Below are 26,201 nucleotides of genomic sequence, written 5' to 3'. Positions count from 1 at the left end.
TCTGATATCCATAGTTGGTTTGGGTTTCCCACAGTTCAAATGAGTCACCAACAAAAGTCAAAACTGTTAGCTGAGAAAGTCCAGTGTTCTGATACACAAATTGGGGCAATATTTCCAAAGTATTCCTTATACAAAGGGCACAGTCTGTAAACAAGAGTACAGCAGAAACTCAAATACTTATTTTACCTACCAGGCCATAATAAAAAACCCTAAGGACTTCTTACCTAAATACCTGTCCTCTATACCCCCCAAAATATAAAAAGAAAATTGCTAATACAATTTATATTCATTTAATGTAATTATTTTAATATAGTAGTGTGCCTTGTATGCTATCAGTGTTCCTGCCAGCATACTGATTATGTCTCACAGCTATGAGGATCTTCAATATCTATCTGCATAGATAAATGCTATGTTTTATAAGGTTTGACTAACGAGGACTCAATTGATCAAACATTTCCTTATTGCCTAACACATTGTACCTGGTAGGCACAAGGTAAACACAACATAGCGATTTTGCTGACGACATGAGAAGAATAAGAAGTACTGGAAATAATTTAATTCATCAAAATGCTCTTATGCAAAAGGCTGTCACCACCAATTAGACTGTATGTGGCTTAAGAACTAGGCCGTCAGAGGCGAAATGCTGCCAAATTCTGAACATTTCATCTCTTCCAGGGATGCATTTAAAATATGGCCTGACTTCACCATCCAAATTTAGGGACGTTCCCAGTAGGTGCCAAGGGTAACAAGGTCTCTCTTTACAAAAAGTATTCTTCGCACAGCAGATCCACTTGTAAAATGCTTTGTTCAAAGGCCAAAGGCATCACTAAGTGGCAAAAATAAAAGTTGATCTTTTCCACTCTTTAAATCTGGTTTAATGTAAAATGGCTGAAACTGTCCAAAACCTCTAAGATGCAAGAGCCCACACAACCTCCTTTTTATTTGGAAAAAAAACCCACTGGTCCCACTACAACATTTTAATAAACTTGAAAACCAGGAACCACGATATATTTATCTGTGCAAATTACAGGGTTGGTAACAGAGATTCTCCATTATCAACCCCAAAGGACTGCAGTCATTTGAGAAACAAGAAACTCAGATCCCCTGAATTAGGAATATTTTGGTTTTGGTTTATTTCTCTTAAAATTGGCTGAGCCTTAATTCATATCCTCTCTCCCTCCTCTGACCACACCTCTCTCTCTCCCTCTTTCTTCTCCAGAGCCAGGGCTCTCTTCTGCATGTGAGGTTGGCAGGCAAGAACCCTTTAACTGTGCTCCCTCTAGTGAAATCCTTAAAGCCTGTCATGAATACCTCTATTCCAGCAGGGGGAGAACAGTGGAAGGAGGAAATTGAATTCAGCTCAGTGGCTGGCATTCCTGACAATCAAGTGCAAAATCAGAAATAATAAGGATGGTTGCAAAGGTGGAAATTTAAAGATGAGGGCAATTATCTTTTTAAAGACTTAACCCGTACACGTATTCATTCTACAAGCTGTGTCATTTGCCAAGACGCGCAAAATTTTGAATACTGAGTTTGTTTTCTTAATCACATGTGTGTAGCTACGGATGAATTCTCCCAAAGAAACATTCACCACTAATACCAGACTGTTTGAAGGAAGAGAAAGATTTAAAAATACAAAGTAATAAGTTTTAACTGTAAATTGAATACAGATCAAGTGTTTCTAGGGATTTAATACTGGCCTGCAAATTTAAACTACTAACAAACTTGATTTAAAATCTTCACTTAAAGCCTTTAAGTAGCTTTAAAAAAAAAAAAGAAAAGAAAAAAGAAAAAAGAAAAACAAGAATAGAGGGGGAAAAAGTTATGGGAAAAAAATGGAAAAAGTCAGACCAGCGTTTAGCTATAAAGAGAGGCTGACTATATAAAGTTCTGGTGCACTGCCTCAGATGCAATAAAATGCAAAGATTAAACACACTGTTAAAAATAATTTCCTATGTCTTCTTTGTACTGTTGCAGTGTTCAGTGTTTCACTGAAGTGACTGTAAGTGTTACCACCTTATAGGGCCCCCAGTTAAGAACAGGAGTTCTAGAGCTGACCTGCCCAGGCTGAATCCCCTTTCTACCACGTACTAGCTATGTAACTCTGGGGAGTTACATATTTAACCTCTCTGTACCAGTTTCATCATCTATAAAATTAGTCAAACAGGAGTTATCTGCTTCATGAGGAGTATTAGGAGAGCTCATAGTACAAAAGCACTGTTAGCCATTTTTATGCTGTCACATGGAAAGCCCCAATTTTAACCTACCCATGCTATACTATCACACCAGTCTTGCAGAATGAAGAATGGCTTTAGTTTTATGTCCGTTCTTGCTCTAACAGTTTTAGGGGCTCCCCCCTGACCACTGAATTCAGTAAAAACTTCTCTCCTAGCACTCAGGGTCCTCTAGAGTTGGTCCCACGCCACCACGCCCACAGAGTTCCCTCCAGCAGGTACTCTACAATTCAGCCAAAATGACCAACTGATAGCTTCAAACACGCTCCCCACTCCAGACCGCAGCCCCCAAGCTCTGTTCATAAAGGTCACTCTATTTATAATACTTTCCCTCCCTTGGCTTAAATCCTACTGTTTAGCCAAGTCCTTCCTCAAATCCCTTTTCTTTAACAAAAGCTTTCCTGATCCCTCACACTAAGCCCATGAGAACTCATCCCCACCTCTAAATCACAGGACTTCATGGACTGGGGTTAAGAGTATGGGTTCTGAAAGCAAGGTAGCAATGAGATATATGCTTACTTTTCCCAGGGATCGACTGTCTGCATTCCCAACCTAAGCGTGTCATTGGGAACTTGGAATCTACCTACCATAAGATGTGTGGTGGCCAGGTCCCAAAGCTCGTCAGCAAAATGCCTTAAGGCTACACTCCAGGACTAACAGTGCAGGTGTGTTAGTACAAGAGGGAAGGAACAACACAACTTTCTTCCCCCTTCCCCCAGCAAAGTTCCAGTTCTGAGCAAAGTCCTAGACCTCACCAACATGACCCCCTTGCTTTTCCCCATTGTTGTGTACACCCTGATCCTATAGCCATCGGGGTTTGTACTGCTTCTTTCCCAAAGGACAGACTATTCCACAGAGGCTTTAATCCCCCATCCACCTCCAAAATAAAATGTTCCTCTCCTTGGTAGAGATAAATGGCATGCAGACCTAACTATCTTCCACTAAACATGTGAGTGAATGAATGATGTAGTTTTCTGTCTTCAAATCCTACCCCAAACACATATTTTCTCATATAAAAGCGGAGACCTTAACCCAAATGACCCTCTAGATGTGACAGTCCCTAAACCTTTCTTCCTAGAAACACACAATTACTACATCCCATGGACATTCTGATTTTAAATGCTACAATCTAGGACAGAAGGCAAAGTTTCTGACATTTTAACCTACTTAACCTAGTTTAGCCTCTATTTTGATCAATGTAAAACCTGCAGGACCCAGAGACTTTGATCACAGCCTCCTCCCCACCACACTGGTCCAAGTGAAGGAACTTCAGGAGCAGGAAAAAATCGAACTGAAACAAAATTGCTACTGGTGAGAAATCTACCCTCCCTACTCTCCAGAGCTCTCTGCCTCTCTCCACTTCAGAAAACAGGTATTTGCACAAAGCATTAGCATTTTTCCAAATGGTTTCTGGGGGGAGTGGCAGCAGAGAGCAGCAATCCTAAATCAGTGGTTAATAAGCTAGAGTCTAGAATCTGACTTACCAAGTATTTCTTAAAAACAGAGCCAAAGAGATAAGCTGGACTTCCCCAAAACCATTAAACCTTTGTGCTTCAAAGGACACTCTCAAAAAGTAAAAAGACTCCACAGGGAGAAAAAATTTGCAAATCACATATTTGATAACGAACTTGTATTTAGAATGTATAAAGAAATCTTACAACTCAAAAAAAAAAAAAAAAAAAAAAGGAGGCAAATAATCCAATTTTCAAAATTGGCAAAGGATCTCAACAGACATTTGTCCAAAGAAGACAACACAAATAACCAAGAAGCAAATGAAAAGATATTCAGCATCATTTGTCATTAGAGAAATACTAGAAAATCCACAGTAAGATACCAATTCCCAACCAAAAGAATGTCCATTATCAAAGCAAAACAGAAAAAAACAATCTTGGCAAAGATGTGAGAGAAAAATGGAATTCTTGTACATTGCTGGTGGAAATGCAAAATGGTACAACCCCTGTGGATAACAATTTGGCAGTCCCTCAAAAGGTTAAACACAGATTTACAATAAGATCCTCTAATTCCATTTCTAGATGTATATATTCAAAAGAATTGAAAGCAGGGACTCCAACAGATATTTGTACACCAATGTTCATAATGGCATTACTTACAATAAATAGCCAAAAGGTGGGAGCAACCCAAAGGCCCATCAACTGATCAATGTATACACACAATGGAGTATTATTCAGCAATTAAAAGGAGTAAAGTTCTGGTACATGCTACAACACAGAGGATCCTCAAACACAAGCCACGTAAAAGAAGCCAGACACAAAAGGCTACGTACTGTATGATTTCATGTATGTAAAATATCCAGAATAGGAAAATGTACAGAGACAGAGAATAGACGGGTGGCTTTCAGGGCCTGAGGGGAGGGGAAAATGAGGAGTTCATGTTTAATGGAAACAGGACCGTCCTTTGGGAGTGATGAGAATGTTTAGACCTACAAAGAGGTGATGGTGGGAGACGACCATCAGTGGGAGGTAAAACTTGTCCCGGAGCCCATTTCTGCCACTGCCTAACTCTGGGCCTGAACAGGACACATTTTGCCTCTCCCTTAGTTAGCTTCTCTGTAAAAGGAGGACCACAAGGGTATGCACCCCTCATCTATACAGTATCCCAACAGTATTCTAACTTACAAGGTTGTTACCAGGAGTCAATTATGTAATATGTTCAGAACAGCACTTGTCACATAGTCAGTACTCATTAAGTGTTAGCTATTCTTATATTTTATGATACCTCATCCTCTTTGTAATAGAGGTCTTTGCTTTTCTTCTTTTTTAAAATAAATTTATTTATTTATTTTGAAAAAGAGTGATAGAGAGTGCATGCACAAGAGCAAGCAGGGGAAGGGCAGAGAAACAGGGAGAGAAAGAATCCCAAAGAGGCTCTATGCTGTCAGCGCAGAGCCTGATACGGAGGCTCGATCTCACAAACCTGTAAGATCATGACCTGAGCCAAAATCAGGATGCTTAAGTGACTGAGCCACCCAGGTGCCCCACTTTTGCTTCTCACATTTTTTTTTTTTTTTTTTTTTTTTTTACAAATGAAAGTACAGCATATAATGTAGCAGCCCAAAAGAAACAAGCGGTAAGGCAGCCAAAGTATAATTTTTTTAAAAGCAACATGCAAAATACTACAGACTATGTGCCTATTTTTGTGAAACCGTAATAATCATAATGACAAATCTATGCATAGAAAACAGTTGAGGTAACTCTGGACTTAGGGAGAACAGGAAGTGAAAGAATATAATTAAAGAGACTTCTTATTAACATACAATTTGTATAATGTTTCCATTTTTCCAGCTTTACTGGAATATAATTGACATTTAACATTATGTAAGTTTAAGATATGCAAGTATTTTGGGGCATCTGGGTGAGTCGGTTAAGTGTCTGACTTTGGCTCAGGTCATGATCTCTCAGTTATGGGCTCGATCCCCTCATCAGGCTCTGTGCTGACAGCTCAGAGCCTGGAGCCTGCTTCAGATTCTATGTCTACCTCTCTCTGCTCCTCTCCTGCTCCTCCCCTGCTCCTCCCCTGCTCTGCCCCTCTGTCAAAAATAAACAAACATCAAAAAAAAAAAAAAAAAAAAGTCTACCCTGATCACCTTTATTTAACACTGCAGCTCCAGCCCTCATCAGCACACCTGATTCTCATTATCCTAAGCTGCTTTTCCCAACCAACTATCACCATCTAGTACAATATATTCACTTACTATATTTTATCTATTATCTATTTATTTCCATTAAAAAAGAAGTGCTACAGTGGCAGAGATTTTTGTCCCTCTGATCCCCAATGCCCAGAGAGTACAGCATAACACAAGAAGGTACTCAAGAAACATTTGTTGAATAGGTACTGGGCCTATAATCAGCTGACACTAAAAAGGGGCTGCCCTTTTACATTGGCCATGAATTTGACAGTTTCTCACAGTTCTCCTGGCGCATTTCATGCTTCTACCTGTCTGGACGTGACTTTGTCACACTTCTTCCGGCAGACTTGAGTTTGTTATACTTCTTCCTTCCCTGCCCTTTGTCATTGACTTCCTGGTATCATATTAGTCTTTTCATCTGAACACTATTCAAAAAAGAGGAAGTCATACTTGTAGTCTGTGAAAACCACCTCCTATTCTCTTTTCCTCCTCAAGAACAATCCCTCTGCTCAGAGTGGACGCTCAATGAAAATCACAGGCTGAACAGCTCCTTTGGCATTTTGGTCAAATGTGTTTTCTCTCTACCTCCCCCGGAACCCCCACATCCCACCACTGCCAGGTGCTCACTACCATCTAGGAAAACCCTGCTCCTCTCTTCTCTGGCACTTTTCAGACATTCCTCAATGAACGCCATCCTTTGTGATGAGTCTGCCTTTTCAGCTTCAGGTCAGAAAATTTTAAAGGCCCATTTTGAAGGCAGAGACTTCAGAAAAGCCCAGTCACTTATTCTAAACACATAGCTACATCCTAGGGCGCCTGCGTGGCTCAGATGGCTAAGCATCCGACTCTTGACTTTGGCTTGGGCCATATCTCACGGTTCCTGGGATCGAGCCCCACATCAGGCTCTGCACCTAATGTGAGGCCTGCTTGGGATTGTTCCTTCCCTCTCTGTCTCTCTCAAAATAAACATTAAAAAAAAAAAAAAGCTACATCCTTCCTGAAGTTCCTGTTTCTGTTTGTTTTGTTCAAAATGTTATCTTTGAAGGTGAATGTTCGTGTTGTTTACAGTGTTTGCTTCCATCTTTGCTATAGTTGCCTAAACTTCACTGAAGCTTTGCATTTGTCTGTTGCCTAAATATACAAGCTGATCAATTTCAGAAGCTGAAACTCTGGTCTTCCCTGTTGGGATCGTGTTCAATTTTATCCCTAAATGACTCATCTTAAACTGCATCTTAAGCCCCCTCAGTCCTTTCAGGAGTAGATAGGAAGATGGATTTTCTTGTTTTGTTTTAATAAAAATTCCTCCCTAGGATGCCTGGGTGGCTTAGTGAGTGAAATGTTTGACTCTACTTTGGCCCAGCTCATGATCTGTGGGTTTGTGAGTTCAAGCCCCATGTCAGGCTCTGAGCTGACCACGTGGATCCTGCGTGGGATTCTCTCTCCCTCTCTCTCTGCCTCTCCCTCACTCATGCATGTGCTGTCTCTCTCTCTCTCTCGCTCTCTCTCTCAAAATAAACAAATAAACTTAAAAAAAAATTTCCTCCAGGAACTTTTCTTCTTTTTCACATTATGTGAAACTTACCACCTTCTTCCCCAAATAGTAAATGCACAATGGCAAATATATAGTGAGAAACTCAATTAATAGTGGCTGCTATTTTTGTACTGACCTGGGCAAAGGCACTGGGCCCAGAAAGTGTGCCTGAAGAACTCCTGCCTATTTTACACTTTGCTTAGGATCTTCCCTGCTCCGAGCAGCTGGCTCTATATTGCTTGTGGAGAAAAGAAAAGAGAAGCTAGGTAAAGTGGAACTGGACAGAAACATAAGAGCATGTCTTTGGACAAATTCCTAGCAAAAAGTAGACATGTATGGGGGACAGGGAATGCTCCTATCTCCAAAGTTCTCCTATAAGTTGCAGATGGTTATTTAGCACTTTTTCTTTTGACAAACACATACCTAATAATATTGTACTCTTAAATTCACAGTCATGTCATATTAGTAAGATCATATTCAGGGTTATACTGGAGATCTTACACAGGTAACCTGAACTTTAAAAACTATCATCCTTTGGTAAAATTCAAACTCTATTATAAATCAGAAGCACTGCATTCATTCACCTGAGCTATGTTGAGACAGCTAATTACCTTTTCCTTGGCGGGCAGGCCAAAATTTCTGATTGATTTACCAGTGGATCTTCATCTGCTATGATTGTGGAAGTTCTTTCTTCTTAATTCTGTTCAGATCTACAAAAAGAGAAAGGGGGAAAAGGATGAAACAAAGAATAAAGCTAATCAGAAATCTACAATCTCATTAGTTGCCAGATGTTCCAAAATTATTATATGTGCTTTGAAATGTCAAAGTGTTAAAATTCAAGCACTTTACCAATTTTACAACAAATGCAATTCAGGTTGTTGTTTTGTTTTTGTTTTGTTTTTTGTTTTGTTTTTTACAGTGAATTTAATTGGCTATATTTACAACAAACTAAGAATAAATGACTATTCAATGTGTACACAGAGTTAGTCTCCTGAGGCTTAAAATCATTGTGTGTAATTTGCCACTAATGACTTTTCACTTAATTTTTGAAATGGTTATTCAGAAAGCCTACCCTTATGAAACCTGTCAGTATCAGAAATTTAAAACACACACACACACACACACACACACACACACCGAATGAGATTATTATTGAGAGCTCACTCCATCCTTTATCACTCAGCAATTTATATAAACAATTCATAATAGTACAAACAGAAAACAAAAACTCAATTAAGCCATCTTTCTAAAAAGCACAAAGGAATTATGTACTCCATCATCTACATATTTTCATACATATGTGTATATATAAATTTCAAGTAGAATGTGGCTACTATTAAAATTAATTTGTAGAGTAGCACTGAGTTAAGGAGTCGAGGGATTGAAGGTTAATAATCCAGAATTACAAAATTAGGCTGGTTTTCAAGTTTGACATGCAGCAGAAGAGAAACAACAGCAAATACAGGTAATGACACAGCTTTGGAACAGATGCTGTCAAGGTATAAAGCACAAGGCAGGCTACTTTCATATGAAAAATTCACTATTAACACACATCTCTTCCTAAAATTCTCACAAGCTACATACCAAAGTTGGATGGCAAGAAGGTTGCTTTGCTTAATTTTTATTTATTTTCATATAATCTAGGAGAGTAAGCTAAAAATTTCTACGGTCTGAGACACTAATAAAGCATCTTTGAAAAGTCAGCGGCTGAAATTCTATGCCATGTTTTGAACATTTATTCATAATTATCTTTATTGGCTTTTAAGTTATTCCTGGATCATATCCTTTCCCTCTTCCTTTTAAAAAGTTTGTTTCATTCACCCACAAAATGTTACCCAGTAATGTAATCATTCAGTAACCATTCCTACAATCTTTATAAGCCAGATGTTCCCTTCCCTGGATTCCTAATTCCTTCTTAGTCTCCTATCTTTTAAATTTTTTCTCTGATTTCCATTTTAGTGTTCTTTTTCTGCCTTATTTCCAATAAAAGCCAACATTCATTTCTTTACATCCTAAACACTTTACAGCTATGCAAAATCACTCAAAGGAAGCTACAAATTACCAGGATAGAGACAGCCAATAAAGATGTTTTGTCAGAAGTAACCACTCAGCCTGGTGACTGATTGCTTCAGAGCTGACCAGGTGGAGGTTGAACAGCACTGGCCTCAGGTTAAACTCTGTGCTTGACAGGATGTTGTCAGGTCAACTATTTTCCCATTTTCCCTCAGGAAATCTAGCCAGATCGCCAGCCAAAGTACCCAAGCAAGTCACCAGATTTGGGGGACTCCACGAAATCGCCCCCAAGATAGTTTCTACCTTTAAAAGAATTCACCACTTATTGGCCTGCATACCTTAAAAATGCTTTAAGGGAGACTCTAAGAGATAAAAAGGTAGTGGCAGCTACTAAAAATAAGCTTTTAAAAATAGTAACTTCTCTCGGGATAGGGGGAAGAAAACTACCCTTTGTTTGTATATGTCCTCCTTTTTTATCTTCACAAGACCACTGTGCTCAAAAGAGCTTTTGTTATGATCTCCATTTTACTAGTAAGGAAACAGACGGAGAGAGGTCATAATTTGCTCAAGATTACCCAGCAAATAAATGGTTTGGACTTGGAACTAGAATGGAGGCCTTTGGTATTCTTTTAGTTCCCCTGCCAGTACACCAATCTGCCTAAACAGCAACTTAATTTTGTTTTGCAAAGACAAAGAGAAATTGTTTAAAAGGTAGACTGGAAAGCATTTGCTAAGAATAGAAACATAGAACATGACAGCTTTCATTCATTCACCACCTGCTATGTAACATTCAATAAATAGAATTTTTAACAAGGCTTTTTCTTTTTATTTTTTTAAAGTTTATTTATTTTGAGGGGGGGAGGGGCAGAGAGAGAAGGAGAGAGAGAATCCCAAGCAGACTCTGCACTGTCAGTGCAAAGCTTGATGTGGGGCTCAGACACATGAACCATTAGATCATGACCCGAGCCGAAGTCGAGCGCTTAACAGACAGAGCTACCCAGGTGCTCCAGATTTTTCTTTTAAATGACAGCCAGTTAAAGATGGGAGAAAAGGAAATAAAAAAGACATAACTTGAATTCCTCTAAAGTCCTGAGAAGCATAAATTTATTTACTCTTTTTTGGGGGAGGGGGAGGGCAGGTACAAGACTATAGCAGATGCCTTTCTTCTAGAGGAGCTGCCTAGCCTATGGTGACCCTTTTTTCTAAGTACTTCTCAAGCCCATGCCAGTCATATTTGTATTATGCTACTCCAAACTCCTCTGTTTTGGCCAAAGTTGGACACAAGACCCAAACTGAGACATTCTATTTGTCCTCCTTGGAACTAGAGTTTAGAATGAGGAAGGTCTACTCTGGTCTAGGCTGCAAGCCACTCCCATGTACTCTCAGTCTATAGGAAAAAGCCTGTCAGCAAAGAGAAGAATGGAAGTGCTGCTCAGAGCAAATCTGACCCAGGAGCCCACGAAGTTCCAGAGCAAAGAAAGGGAAAAAGCTGGTCTGCGGGGAGGTGGGTGGAAGGGGTTCTAGGACTTTCCTGTCCCAGGTATGGTCCACCAGAGGCCCAAAGCATTTCCTTCCCTAAGTGTTTAAGAATCCCCTGGACCTACAGAGTAAATGGCTCCCCTGGTCTGAGCCTGAAAGTTTAAGTGATTCTTGATTAAGTGCAACAAAAATAATCTTGTTCAAGACAGTAGAAAGTTTTGGTGTTGTTGTTTTTTTTTGTTTTTAATTTTTTTATTATTGGGGCCCTGGGTGGCTCAGATGGTTAAGCATCTGACTTTGGCTCATGTCATGATCTCACAGTTCGTGAGTTCAAGCCCCACGTTGGGCTCTGTGCTGACAGCTCAGAGCCTGGAGCCTGCTTCAGATTCTGTGTCCCCTTCTCCTTCTCTGCCCCTCCCTCTCTCTCTCTCTCAAAAATAAAGATCAAAAAATTTTTTTTATTATTTACGATAAATTTTATTTTCATTGATATTCCATTTGACATAATTTCAAATAGGGTCTGTGTTCTAATATGAGCCAAAGAACAGAAACTCTAAAGCTCAGAAGAGATTTTTTTCACACTGTTCTGATTGGGCATGGGGTTTTGGGGTCCCCAAAGTTGATACCTAACATTTTACCCCTTGAGGCTTTACCTACAGTCACAGAGAGAAGAGAGAACATCAACACACAGGAATCAAACTGTAATAAGGAGCTCTTGGGTTACAAACCACTGTCTCTTTAAGGCTATAATGATAGTGAATGATTTCTTCTGGAAAGTTCAATGTAATTTTTTTTTTTTAAGTAAAATGTCAGAATATGTGAAAATGCTGCATTTGTTTCTCTTAATACACTAAAAAATAATGGAAGTTTTTAAAATCTTCATGAGTCCATGCTCGGACATGACCACTACTGATGGGGTCTACTCAACACACAAGTTTGGCGACCATCAGGAAACTGGCACCCGAGATTAGGCCCGCAGGCAGAAATTTCCCAGAGTGGTAGAATCTCATCCATTCCCATAATGCCAGCTAAGGTTCCAGATGTAGCTAGGAAAACCCAATGTTCCTCGGATCCTGAGACAGCTGAGAAGCACCCAGGCCTATTACACTTCCAAAAACAAGTCCAGCAGCCCGTGACTGGACGTTACCTGCTTTTTGCGAAGCCAATGATCCCGCCAGAAGCAACCAGTGCAGCATAGCCAAAGCCAATCCAGTGTAAAGGCACTAGTGGGCCAGAGCCCTTCTGCGTTCTCTTTCCCTCCGACCAGACAGAAGAGTACACCAGGCCTGCACTTCCTTCCCCTAAGACTGCACCCATGGCACACAAGCCATGAGGTGTGGAGTCCAGGCCCGCAGGAAACCAAAAGTTTTGTTTTTTAAAGTGCAGATACCACCAGCATTTGTTATACAAGAAGATTCTGCGGAATGTCCAAGGGTTTAGAAAAATCCTCTCATTACCTTTTTTTTTTTTTAAGTTTATTTAGAGAGAGAGAGAGAGAGAGAGAGAGAGAGAGAGCACATGCACATGAACAGGGGAGGGGCAGAGAAAGTGGGGGAGAGAGAGTATCCCAAGCAGGCACCATGCTGTCAGTGCAGAGCCTGATACGGGGCTTGGAACTCCTGAACCACGAGATCATGGCCTGAGCCAAAACCAAGAGTGGGACACTTAACTCACTGAGCCACCCAAGTGCCCCTCATTACCTTTAAACAGAGACCAGCCCACACTGTTACATGAACAATATCAACCTTTACAGGGAAAATGACTTATTTTCCAGAACATTTTTATGTACTTTTGAGACTCTGAGAGCCTCACTGTAATTTAAGGCATAATCTAGATCACTTATTATACTGCCAAGTCTGTCAAAATTAAACAAAAATGCACTAACCATGATAGAGGAAAGAAAAACACACTAAACTCAGTTGGCCCCGTACTGAAGCAGAACAGCATAAACTTCTTTTTATGTCTTAAACCTTCTTAAATGTAGGAGCTTGAATAGCTACTTGAAGGTGCCCTCTTCAAGGGCATGAAAGGGAAGTGAAGAGGGTAGAGAGGGCCCTACAAGGGCGACAACGCAAGTTCTGACTCGATTCTCTAAGTTAGAGCTAAGGGGAGGCCAGCTCCGGTCTTTCCATTCTGCCCACAGAAAGACTGACAACGAACAGAGGTTTGCTCCATTTATTTACTCAATAAAAACGTACTGAGCATGTGCTCCACGCCAGGTACCGTGCCTGGCACTGGAGTTGACCATGTGTTCAGCTGAAAGGCCTAACCCCTGGACTACATATTTTTCTTTCCGCTCTTTGACCCTCGCTGCAGAGTCCACAGGCCTAAAACAGTTCACCTTATTTATTGTCTGTTTCTTTGGCGATCTTAGGGGGAAAGAGGAATTTGCTGCTAATACTTAAAAGGTGGGAAGGTTTACATAAAATTCCGTATTCCCTTTTGCTTTTGGAAAGTTAATAAATGTGGCCCCTGGGGCCAGCTCTCCTGCGTGGGGATAACTGGCTGATGCTGTCACAGGCTGCCCCTTGTCACTGGGCACGTTCTTTTCAAAGTTCCCTCCTAGCTGTATCACTTGTTCCCCTTATACACCTGTCTCTTGTGTGTGACCCTGAGCTCATGTTGTTATCCTAAGGCTCTTCTAAGATCTCCCATATGAAACACCACAGACTAAACATTTTAAAAACAGATGACATGTCACCTGTAATTCTCCAGAAATATGGATTAATGTGGTTTACTCATTCTCTTCCTTGCTTTCACCCTGACAGGCTTTCTCCCTGGCAAAACAAATTTAAGAATGAAACTCTATACTCCCCACAGCCTGACTTTCAATGGTGCTACTGGGTATCCACCCCTTCAAAGGTCAGCTGGAGTTTTCCACCTACTGAGCTTCAGGGTCTGCCCCAAGTCACTCCATTCAACACCAAATGAGAATAGGAAAACCTAACTGCTAAAAAGGGAGCTGAGAGAGCGCCTGAGTGGCTCAGTCAATTGAGTGTCCGACTTCCTCTCTGGTCATGATCTCATGATTCGTGAGTTCGAGCCCCGCACTGGGCTCGCGGGCTGTCAGCCTATCAGCACAGAGCTTGTTTCAGGTCCTCTGTCCCCCTCTCTCTGTCCCTGCCCTACTTTCACTCTCCAAAAAATAAATATTAAAAAATAAAAAGGAAGCTGAAATCACTTACTAGTAAGGACTCCCAACACCTCTGGCATCGGTTTCATGGGTACATTTTAGTCTCTGCAGTCAGTCACTAGGGCTTTCTCGATTCTCTGTGAATCTGCACATGGAATCTCAGCACTTCTAAAACAGCCTCCATTTTCTGACAGTGCCTGGCACTAGAAGGTTTCCATCCACATTGAGCCCCTCCCTTCTCACGAAAGGTTTCCATATAACTATCCCTCACTTCCCTTGCCATTTCAGGTCGCGTGGCTCTCCCATCTCAAGCCCCAACTTCCCCAGGCTTCGCTGAGGTTAACTGGGCTTACTCTCTTTTTAGCTGAGGGGTAAGCCATTTTCCATCAACTGGAACTATGGTACACTATTTCACCATGAGCCTAAAGGAGAAACAAAAATATAATAAAATTGTCAATAATTCTCCACTTTGCGCAAAATACTTGCTCAAGTCAGTAGATCTGTACGTCAATTACAAAAGCACATGACAATAACAGTTGTAGCTGACAATTACTAAACACTTACTATGTGCCCATTTTCAACACACAGTAAATCCTTTAAATGCATTCTCTCACGTAATCCTCCCCGTTCTATGATGTAGGAACTTTCACTGCACTCCTTTAGTAGAGAAAAAACGGAGACTTGTGAGATGAGGCCCTAAAGGGGTAACAGTGAGGCAGCTGCATACTAAAGTGGAGCTTAAAACCATTCCTTCTACTGCCACCCAGCGCAGCAATTCCTACCTCTGTTCCTGCCACCGGAAACTTCTCCTTCCCACCTTCCAAGCAACTCATATCAAGCCTTCAAAACAAACCCCAATAAACCTCTTCAGGTCATCACACCTAAGTCCCTCAAGGGGCTTCTTAGGGGCAGGGTCTGCAACATTTCACCCTTGTATCCCCAAGGGCCTGATATTTTAAGTGTTAATAAATGCCTGCTGAACAGAATTGAATTCAGTGGAACCACAGGCTCTGACAGCTACCCAACCACTCAAGATAATGTGGGCCTGGGGTGGGATGCTCCTGCCTTGCTAAGAACTTGCAATTATGCCTGAGCAATATGTAGCTGTTCTGGCATCCACCCTCACTCTTCCAGGCCAAATCCACCTATAGAGGAAAGAAGGGAAGGAGGGATGAGAAGTCAAGGCCACAACTCCTACTGTCCTCTTGATAGAGGAATAAAAATTCTGTGGTGTTGACAGGGAGGAGGGGAGCCTCAGAGGGACAGAAAGGGTTTCGCCCCCAATATTCTGCCAGGGGGACATTAACCTCCTATCACTGGAGTAGGGTTATCAAATTCTAAAATCCACATAAATATACTTAGTCAAATCATTCTTTGCTACTCTAGCACTGTCCTTTAGGAACGATGTCAAATAAATGAACAGCTAGCCAGTATTTAACACTGGAGGCATACTTATTAACACTACCAATAATAGTAACAACTTTTACTGAGTGTTTATTCTGGGCCAGCCCCTGTGCTAAATACTTTACATGTACTACCCTTTGTAATCTTCACCACAGCACTATGAAGAACATTTATAAATGAGGAAATGAAAGTCTAAAATAGTTAAATGGCTTGCCTGAGGTCACTACCAACTGGCTCACAGTCAAAGCAGTGGCTAGTGTGATAAATATGTAATTTTTATTAATAATGCTTGCAGGGTTTTTTAATTCCCCTACCCTTCCTCTTTATTTTTTTTTAAGTTTATTTATTTATTTTGAGAGGGAGAGAGTACATGTGTGTGCACATGAGCAGAGTAGGGGCAGAGAGAGAGGAGGGAAAGGGAGAGAGAGAGAGAGAGAGAGAGAGAGAGAGAGAGAGAGAGAGAGAAAATCCCAAGCAGGTTCCTTGGTATCAGAGCAGAGACCAACTCAGGGGCATGACCACACGACCCATGAAATCATGACCTGAGCCAAAATCAAGGGTTCATGCTTACTTAACTGACTGAGCCACCCAGGCGCCCTCTACCCTTCCTTTTTAAATTTGTTTTTTTTTTTTTTATGTTTATTTATTTTTGAGACAGAGAGAGACACAGCATGAGCAGGGAAGGGGCAGAGAGAGAGAGGGAGACACAGAATGTGAAGCAGGCTCCAGGCTCTGAGCTGTCAGCACAGAGCCCGATGCGGGGCTTGAACTCACGAACTGTGAGATCATGACCTGAGCCGAAGTCGGATGCTTAACTGACTGAGCCACCCAGGCGTCCCATACCCTTCCTTTTTAAATACCACCTCAAATAAAGGCCGGCTGGGCAATCTACTACAACTTTTACTTTCTTCTTTCTACCTACTTTAAGTCCCTCCTCTTCTATTAAGCCCTTCTAAGTATTATTTGTGATAAGGATGGCCAATGCTAATCTATATCCACATTCTCATCTTCCTGAACACACAATTAGGCTAAATTTCCCAATATTCATTGCAGTAAGGTGTAGCTATGTGAGTCCTAAAACATGAAGACAAACATTGGGTTCCACTTCTAGAATTGACCCACATAAACTTTGTTTTAGGGCACCTGGGTGGCTAAGTTGATTAACTGTCCAACTTTGGCTCAGGCCATGATATCATGGTTTGGGAGTTTGAGCCCCGCATCAGACTCTGTGCTGACAGTTCAGAGCCTGGAGCCTGCTTCAGATTCTGTATCTCCCTCTCTCTCTGACCCTCCCCTGCTCTTGCTCTGTCTCATTCTCTCTCTCAAAAAATAAATGAACATTAAAAAAGTTTTTAAATATGTAAACAAATAAACAAACCCCTGTTTTGATGCTATCTCTCATACCCTCCACTGCTGGTACAATGGAGAGAGCTCCCAGCACCTAGAGGTGGGCAGAACCACAAAACTTAACCCCTTAGTGACTGGATAAATCAAGAGCCTCCTTGCCAAACCCACACTGAGCGGTGACTTGAATGAGAAATAAACATGTATTTTATTAACCTACTGAGGCATTGGGTAGCAAAATATTTTTTTTAATTTTTGTTATTAACAGTTCAGCTATAATTTATTGAAGGTGTACTAACAGGCAATATAGATACTAAGTCTTCTACGTACATATTCATTTCTCACTATGAGGTAAGTATCAACTGCATTTTACAGGGGACACAACCAAGGGTCAGAGATCAATAATCTTTTCCTTCTCCAAACTACAGCATTTATAATCTGAAGGATCTATTTGGTAATTAATTATGGATTACCTTATTATATATGTTGCATTGATAGGTTAAGCAGTTTTCACTCCTGGAGTTTAACTGGTTTTCCTCATCTGGATAGAGAGCTCCTAATAGGAAGTGTAGGTCTTACATCTCTATATTTCATACATTGCTTCATGAATATAAAAATCAACTTATGTATATGTATAAGGTTACCAACTTATACATATAAATTATATAAAATATATCAAATTACACATATAACATATATGACATAAATGACATATATGTGTGACATATTATATATATATGTATATGTTTGGTTATTTATTTATGACATACACATTCTGTTTGGGCAGCAGGCCTCTTAACTAAATCTGACCAAGAAAATTCGCTCATTTGCAATGAAGAGTTACTTAATACATTTTGTACAGTGCCTGGTATACATTTGATGATCGATAAATGATTGCTTCCCCTCTCCTCTATCCCAACAGCTACTTCAAGTACAATCCTATGTTGCGAGAAGAAAACAAAGATGATCAGAAGATAATGTTAAAATGGTAAGTAGAGGTTGACTTTAATTACAAAGAGTTATTTTCCTATCAGGGAGGAAGACCGCCTAAAATGTTAGGAGCTAGAGGCAAATGAAGATCAATTGCCAGTTACAAGAGTATCTCATTTATGAAAATCTGTTCTAGGTGCCTGGGTGGCTCAATCAGTTAAGCATCAGACTCTTGATTTCGGCTCAGGTCATGATCTCACAGTTTGGGAATTCGAGCCTGCATCGGGCTCCATTATGACAGTACACAGCCTCCTTGAGATTCTCTCTCCTTCTCTGTCTGCCCTGCCCCGGTGCACACGAGTTCGTTCTATCAAAATAAATAACTTAAAAAAAAAATCTGCTCGGGCACAACCTTCAGGCACACAAATTCTGGGCAAGCCAAGGAGCAGTGCTCACAACCCCATTTCATTGCTTAGTGAGCTGCAGAATGGTGCCTGGGGACTCACCTTCTATTTGCTCAGTTACACAGGTCTGGCCACATGGGATTCCCTAGAGCCATGATATCATTATTTGCAGCAAAACACTAATGTGCCCTCCTACAGCTCCTACCGAATTTTTCATATTTTGTTAGAAAACAATATACAGTCATCTGAGGAAGATTTGTTCCTTCTGAAGCTGTTTGTTCCCATCCCTCATCTACCCACAGGACTCCATTTCCTACATAAGATATTATTAACATGATGCAGACACTAGCCTTCATATGGTGACATTGCACACTAACCACATATAGAAGGTCCCTGACTTAACAATGTTTTGATTTAACGATTTTTCAACTTTACCGTGGTGCAAAAGTAATACAAATTCAGTAAAAAGCATACTTAGAATTTTGGAGTTGGATCTCTTCCCAGGCTGGCTATCTGTAGTGTGGCACTCTCTCGTGATGTCAGGCAGCAGCGGGGCCACAGCTCCTAGTCAGCCACGCGACCATGAGGGTCAACCACCTGCCCACCCATACACTTAAAACCATCGCATACCCATAGAGTCATTCTGGTTTTCACTATCAGCACGGTAATCAATGAATTACATGAGATATTCATCATATTCTTATAAAACAGGCTTCGTGTTAGAGGACTTTGTGCAACTGTAGGCTCTCATAAGCACGTTTAAGGTAGGCCAGGCTAAGCTATGATGTTAGGGAGGTTAGGCAGGTTTTTAAGTAATCTCTACGCCCAACTTGGGGCTCAAACTTACAACCTGGAGATCAAGAATCACACGCTCTACTGAATGAGACAGCCAGGTGTCCCCAGGTTAGGTGTTTTAAATGTATTTTTGACTTACAATATTGTCAACTTATGATGGGTTTATTGGGATATAACTCCGTTAATTAGTTGAGGAAGATCTGTATAGCAATTCTCTGATCTTTACATTCGCTAATTAATATAAATATTTAAACCTTTCACTTAAATATCATGTTCCAAAACATCTCTCTTTGAAAAGTTCTTTTGAGAAGAAATGAACACAAATGTGGGTCAGTTACTTCATTTGGTATAACTAAAGTATACATTTGGTTTCCTTACTCCTGCTCGGTAAATAGTTGTAGTATTCAATTTTTGATGGGATGGACTTTTCCCTGGGTAGTTTTCCCTTTAACTTTGTAGTATCATCTTTAACAGTACGCAATAAGGTTAATGCTATAATCAGCTATTACGTCGGCACATACGACTTTAGCTGTTGTTCAAATATAGCAACAGAGTATAGAACACCCAAGCTAGAAAAGTACAGGTCTGAAAATTAAACTCTGGGCAACAACTTCTTTTGAAAATAAATATGTTTTTTGAAAGTTTATCATTAATGCTGTTTTTAAAATAAAATTCTTTTTTTAAATGCTGAATGAAAAAAGCCAATCTCAAAAAATCACATTTATGTAACATTCCCAAAATGACAAAATTATAGAGTTGGAGAACAGATTAGCGGTTGCCAGGAGTTAGGCATTGTGAGGCTAACGGAAATGACTATAACCATAAAAGGGTAGCATGACAGGGATTTCTGTGGTGATGGAATAGTTCTGTATCTTGATTACTGTAATGGTCATACAAATCTACACATGATATAAAATTACACAGAACTACACACATACTTTATACCAACATCATTTTTCTGGCTTTGATATTGTTAGGTAACATGTAATTGATGGGAAAAACTGGGTGAAGAGTAACCAGGACCTCTCTGAACTGTCTTCCCAACCTGTGAATCTTTAATTATTTCAAAATAAAAAAATCAAAAAAAAACAAACACCAAAACTAAACTAAGTATGTTAGATTATAAACATATTTCACAGAATCATTTATGAAACCTGTACGATTAAATACAACTCAAGCCTATGCAATTATTTTTTTATCATCTGATTTTCCATTTTGTATACAAACTACCCATGATCTTGATAAAAGCAAGGAAAGAGTAGAAATGGAATAGGTTTTATAATGGGTCTTGCTGTCAGGACGCTTGCTGTTCATGAGAACATGAGTAACATAGACCACTTAGGCAGCAACTATCTGCATGTCTTACAAAGGGCAGGTAATATATGATGTGCAAAAAATAAAAACATGCACTTAAAGGCTTATCTTAAAATCCATAAGACCTTGCCACTAAAAACAAAATAGAAAGCCAAAAAAAAAAAAAAAGAAAAGAAAAGAAAAAGGTAGAAAGCCATGGAACAGCATACTTGAAGCCTTAAAAATAAAAAACAAATGTTATGATTTCTGCATGCTAATGAAGATCCCACTGTGCATATGATTATGTGTAATTTGCAAAATACATTATTAGACTTATATGATTACCAAACGAGATTTTTTCTTTTTTTTTTAGGTACACATGGCAATAGTTTCTACAATTCAAACATCTCTCTGGCTAAATTAATATAAATTGCTGCCACATACCAGTAATAAATAAGAGACAAAAAGAATTCCAGAAGGTGGGATGCAAATTAAACACAGCCAGTATAAGTTCTTCTCACTTGAGCTTTAGACAGAAATCTTTTTATCACTGATTAAATGTAACATTCTGGGACAACATCAAAAACATGACTCCCCGATTCCATGTATCTCACACCTAAGCTGGCTCAACACTGGCTCATCATAACTCGGAATCTAAAGAGAGGTTGGCAGCACTTCATAAATACCTTCCTGTTCGCTCCTTTCTAGTGATGCAATCTGACCTACATTTCCAGTGCCCATTGAAACTTCATAGGAGGGGGAAGAGGAGAGTTTTTCATTTCTCCTACCCTCTGATTAACTAGGACAGCAAATGCCACTCAAGGGACTGCTACTGGGCAGAAGCAAAGGGGGGAAAAAGTCATGCCAGTAGGAAACTCCACAAGAGACCATTTAAAAATCCTGCATTCTCTGATTCTGCAAACAAACTGTCATGGCTTTACAAGATGACAGCAAAGAAGAGTTGCCCCACTTTACACCATAATCAGCCTATAACACCAAGGGCTTTTATTTACTTCAGGCTCCCAGTGTGATGAAAATTAAACCTGAACTACAGACTCTCGTCCGTGCAACTGTCTTTTTGTAAAAATAAGCTTTTAATTTTACAATGATGTTAAGTTTACAAATAGGGTGTAAAGACCATACAGAGTTCCTATATGCCCCACATCCTGTTTCCCCTATTGTTAACCTCTCCCATTAGTATGCTACATTTGCCACAACTAATGAACCAATACTGACATATCATTCTTAGCGGAGGTCCACATTTTATTCCAATTCCCTTAGTTTTTGCCTAATATCCATTTTCTGCTCCAGAATCCCATCCAGAGTATCACATTACATTTACTTGTCATATCTCTTTACTCCTCTTCGAAACCGGCAGTTTCTCAGACTCCTTTTCTGATGATCTTGACAGCAGTTTTGAGGAGTACTAGTTAGAAATTTTATAGACAGTCTCGACTGTCCAATGGCTTTCTCATGGATTATAGTGGGATTATCAGATTTGGGGAGGAAGACCACAGTAAAGTGCCATTTTAATTGCATCATATCAAGTGTACATTTATCATTGTTCATGTTACCTTGATCATCTGGCTGAGGTAGTGTTTGTCACGTTTCTCCACTGTAAAGGTTTATTTCCTCCCTTTCCCTACTATATGCTTCAGAAGGATGTCACTAAGTACAGCCCACATTTAGGGGATGGACAGTTATATTTCACCTCCTTTTGGGAGATTATTGCTAGAAATCATTGGAAATTCTTCTACATGGAAGATTATCTATTCTTTCCTATCTGCATACTTGGCCAATCATTTATTTACATCAGTATGGACACACAGATATTCCTTTTATATTAATATTTTATTTTTACTTGTTTATATGTTTATTAGCACCATTACATTAGATATGTATATTGTATATTTCATTTATATTTATTTTACATCTTGGGTTATAATTTAAAGTTATATTATTTAGTTGTTTAAATTGTCCTAGCTTCGACCCACTGGGAGCTCTTTTAGGCTCCTGTGTCCCTTTGACACACCCCATCAGGTACGTTGTGTGGTGTTTTTGTTTTTAATTGGTGTGTTTTGTTTTAGCACTTTCTTGCTTTCTGGCATCAGAAGATGCTCCAGGCTCATCTTGTTTATTCCCTGCCCCAGCCGTGGAATTAAGTCATGTCTGGTTCCTTTTATTGCAGAATGGATTTAGAAACCAAGGTCTGGGCAACTGGGTCTTATCATAGTCTTTTAATGTTTGACACTTTAAAATTTCTACGTAAACTACTTCTATAGTAAATCAACAAGTATCTTTTAAGTATCTTCCTTTTGTGGTATAATATGATAAATCATGACGATGCTCAGTAATCAAACTACCATCTGACTAGCCACCTTTCAGGTTTGATATGGACAACAAATGCCTTATGATAATCAAATTCCTCCAAAAAAATTTTTTTTTCTGTTGTTAAGGGGGAAGAGAGAGGAAATCTAGATTTAAATGCAGCATGCTTGCTGTTCTAATCAAGAAGGTCTCCTCCTTTCTCCCCTCATTAACATTAAACAGTATGTCAACTCTTAATTACCTGAGCTAAAGGAAAATACAAATATCAGTTGGGTCTGGCTTTGAAATATATTAGTGAGGAGTTATGGCAGCAGCTCCACCTTCCTATTTATGGTTTGTTTATTTTAATGTTACACAGTTTTTCTTCTTTGAAACTAAACTGATGAGCCCAACACAAGGACAGAACCAGGAGCTTCTGCAGCAGTGGGGGCACCTAGTGGGAAGCAAACAGATTTCTGTAGAAAACTGTAGATAACTCTACAGACTGGAGTTAATCCCCTGCAACACACACAGGAAAATTCAACCTCAGACTCCAACCGTTTGTCTGTGTAAACAGGCAATGCTAATAAAATCTTTGGTGACCTCGGATTTGTTTTTTGTTTTTTTAGAAGAAAATAGGCTGGAGCCAGCCCCTAATACTGCTTTTCTCTGTCATCTTTTTCTCACTCATCTAACATTTATACTCAATAAACATTTCTTGAGCCTCTACTATGTACTAGGCAGCACATTATGCCTGGTGCTTCCAATTAATCCAATAGATTAGACAAACAATCAAGAGCCCTGTTCCCATTTTTACCTCCCAGCAGAGCTGCTGAAATTGTTGGGAGATAAGTCAGGACTTTACAACGCTAAAGGTACAAAATGGTTTGAAGAAGCACATGGTTTAATGTCTACTTATAATGTTGATATCAACACCTTAGAAAGATCATAACTTCCTTATTCGTAAAACAGATCTAAGCAAACCTACTTCACAGGGATATTGAATGGAAAGCACAGGCCTGGCATACGCAATGGGTTCTGTAAGTATTAGTTCATGTTCACATTTTGCATTTCATCATAAACATACCCAGGAAACACTAGGACTGCCCCAGTAAGGTGACTGGTTCACTGTCTTTTTTTTTTTTTTTTTTGGCAATTTTATTATCTTTGTAAACACTAAAATCACGATCTTTTAAAAATAAAAAATGTCTTGGGGTGCCTGGGTGGCTCAGTCGGTTAAGCGGCCGACTTCGGCTCAGGTCATGATCTCACGGTCCGTGAGTTCAAGCCCCGCGTCGGGCTCTGTGCTGACAGCTCAGAGCCTGGAGCCTGTTTCAGATTCTGTGTCTCCCTCTCTCTGACCCTCCCCCATTCACGCTCTGTCTCTCTCTGTCTCAAAAATAAATAAACGTTAAAAAAAAAATTTTTTTTAATAAAAATAAAAAATGTCTGTTCCTATGTCCAAGTCAACCTGTGTTTGATAAATAATGCACATTCATCGAGGAGGCATGGGCCAGAACGGACAGGAAACATGTATTAACAACAGCAGCTAACATCGCCTGAAAGCTTATTTTTGTGCCTGGCACTGTGTGGATGTTACACCAAAAGCCCATGAGGCAGACATTTTAATGAGCCCTAATTTCTGAATGAGAAACTGAGGCTATAGAGGTAAAGTAACCTGCGTGAGGTTGCCAGGCACTCTACCCTCACAGAAAAACAGCAACAAACAACAGAATTCTACCAAACAACTGAACATAAACATCCGTTCCTTACCTCACGCTGCTAATTTCTTTTCAAACACTAGTGCTGGGTGCTACAGTGGAATGAAACCTTCAGCTAAAATGCTTCCTTTGCTACAGAGATGCAAACCGGGAGAAGGGCTATAGACACTTTGGCCCCCAAAGGGGACTGCAAAGTGGGACTTCCCACTTCCAAAAGATTTTCAATACATAAAACTCATCAAGGTCTCCCTACAGCGTTTTACAGAGAGTAGCAACTCCCTGGCCTAGCCTGCAAGACTCTTCCCCCTGTGACCCCAGTTCTTGCCTTGGGACATTTGTACTACATTCTACTTCTGGATGGAGCTAACTTTTTTTTTTAATGTTTATTTATTTTGAGAGAGAGAGAGAGAGAGAGAGAGCGAGCGCACTCCAGAGTGAGTGAAAGAATCCCAAGCAGGCACAGAGCCGGATAGGGGGTTTAATTCCACAAACCCTGAGATCATGACCTGAGCCAAAATCAACAGTCAGATGCTCAACTGGTGAGCTACCCAGGTGCCCCTGGACCCAGCTAAGTTCTTCAGGACTCAGTTTAGAAGTCATGTACCCCTTCATATAAATGGAGTTAATCCCATACTCTGATTCCGTAAAACTGGTTTCAGTCCACTTCTTCATGAATGTCAATATCCTCAGAATGAGCATCCATACTACCCTGTATCAAAGACCTCCCTACAGGTGTTACCCCTAGGACAATCACATAAAGGTGTGGAGAAGAGCAATCAGTTTTTGTAATTAAACAGATCAGGATTTAAATCCTGTTTTCTATTTACAGTGACCTTAAGCAAGTCATTTCACCTCTATGATAAAGTTTAATTGAGATAACACAAGCACAGTGCATAGCACATACTAAGTGCCATACTACAGATAAGAAATGGAAGTCTCAATTAGCAAGATACCACAAGTCACAGAGCTGATGAGTGGCAGCGGTCAAGGCTTAAAGACAGTTCTTTTTCCTTCTTTCTACAATTCTTTATTGAGCACCATTATTAAACACCATGCTTGGACTGAAGCCATTGCTGTGAAAGAGACATGTAACCTGCTCTCAACGTACTTACATTCTGGTAATGAAGACAGCCATCATTTACACTGATAAATTTGAAAGTGCTTGAGGAAGAAGAGCAAAGTGCCCGATTATATATGGGTTTTAGAACAAGTAATAAGATCCCTGAATTTTGTCTGGAAGGTCAGGTAAGACTTTGGTAAAGAGGCAGCATTTCAACTAGGACAAGGAGGCAGAAGAGACGTTCTTAGATGAGGGTGGAGCAGGCAACCTTGAAGCCAAGGGAATCTCAAGAGAAAAGACTGTCATAGTATGGTGTGTCTGAAGAACTAAAAGGCCAGAGCACCTGAGGCTAGAGATACAGGAGGAGCCAGATCAGAGGACTACAGAGGGACATGGTAAGGGTTTTCAACACCATCCGTCCTTGAAGCAATGGGAAACCACCAAAAGATTGGCTGCCTGTGATGAAACAGTATTAAAAGACTCACTCTGATCCCAGCTCCTTGAGTTCAGGGCCTTTTGGTATCTTTTTGTCATCTCTATTTCTAAAACATAGGAAGGTGTAAACTTTTGGTAAGTTATTGTGAGCCATAGGAAAGATTCTCTGGTAAAGACCAGACTAAACCACTTCTCCCTCATTAATCCCACAGCTGATGCTTCTATTAAAGGACCTCTCACTGATTACTACAGTTGGGTGTGGACCTCTTTTCACTGGTCTTAAATTCTGGAAAGCAAAGTAGGTATCTTATTTATCTTTTCATCTCTCAAAGCCACGTGCTCAATAAAGTCAAGGATCGAAACAGACCCTCTTTTAATAGCTTAAAATCCTTATTGTATTTCTAAATCAGCTGAGTAAGAATTTTGTTGCCAATTCATCTATGGTAAATAGATCTGAAGGGATAAAATGCAA

The 26,201-nt window shown here is 40.0% G+C and overlaps 1 protein-coding gene across 2 annotated transcripts in view; it reads right to left on the bottom strand.

The window, feature by feature from the left end:
* Positions 1 to 26,201, bottom strand: part of ATXN7 (ataxin 7) — a 140,512-nt gene that overhangs the window by 95,956 nt on the left and 18,355 nt on the right. The window contains exons 2-3 of one of the 2 annotated variants that reach the window (XM_042979347.1): positions 8,023 to 8,121; positions 7,548 to 7,649 (exon numbers count right to left, since the gene is read on the bottom strand). The gene's annotated coding sequence lies outside the window, so the exon portion shown is untranslated. The remainder of the gene's footprint in view (positions 1 to 7,547; positions 7,650 to 8,022; positions 8,122 to 26,201) is intronic. The other variant, XM_042979346.1, reaches the window with a different exon arrangement.

This window comes from Panthera tigris, chromosome A2, assembly GCF_018350195.1.
Source record: "Panthera tigris isolate Pti1 chromosome A2, P.tigris_Pti1_mat1.1, whole genome shotgun sequence".
Classification (NCBI taxonomy): Eukaryota; Metazoa; Chordata; class Mammalia; order Carnivora; family Felidae; genus Panthera; species Panthera tigris.
This window is presented reverse-complemented; position numbering and strand designations above follow the sequence as displayed.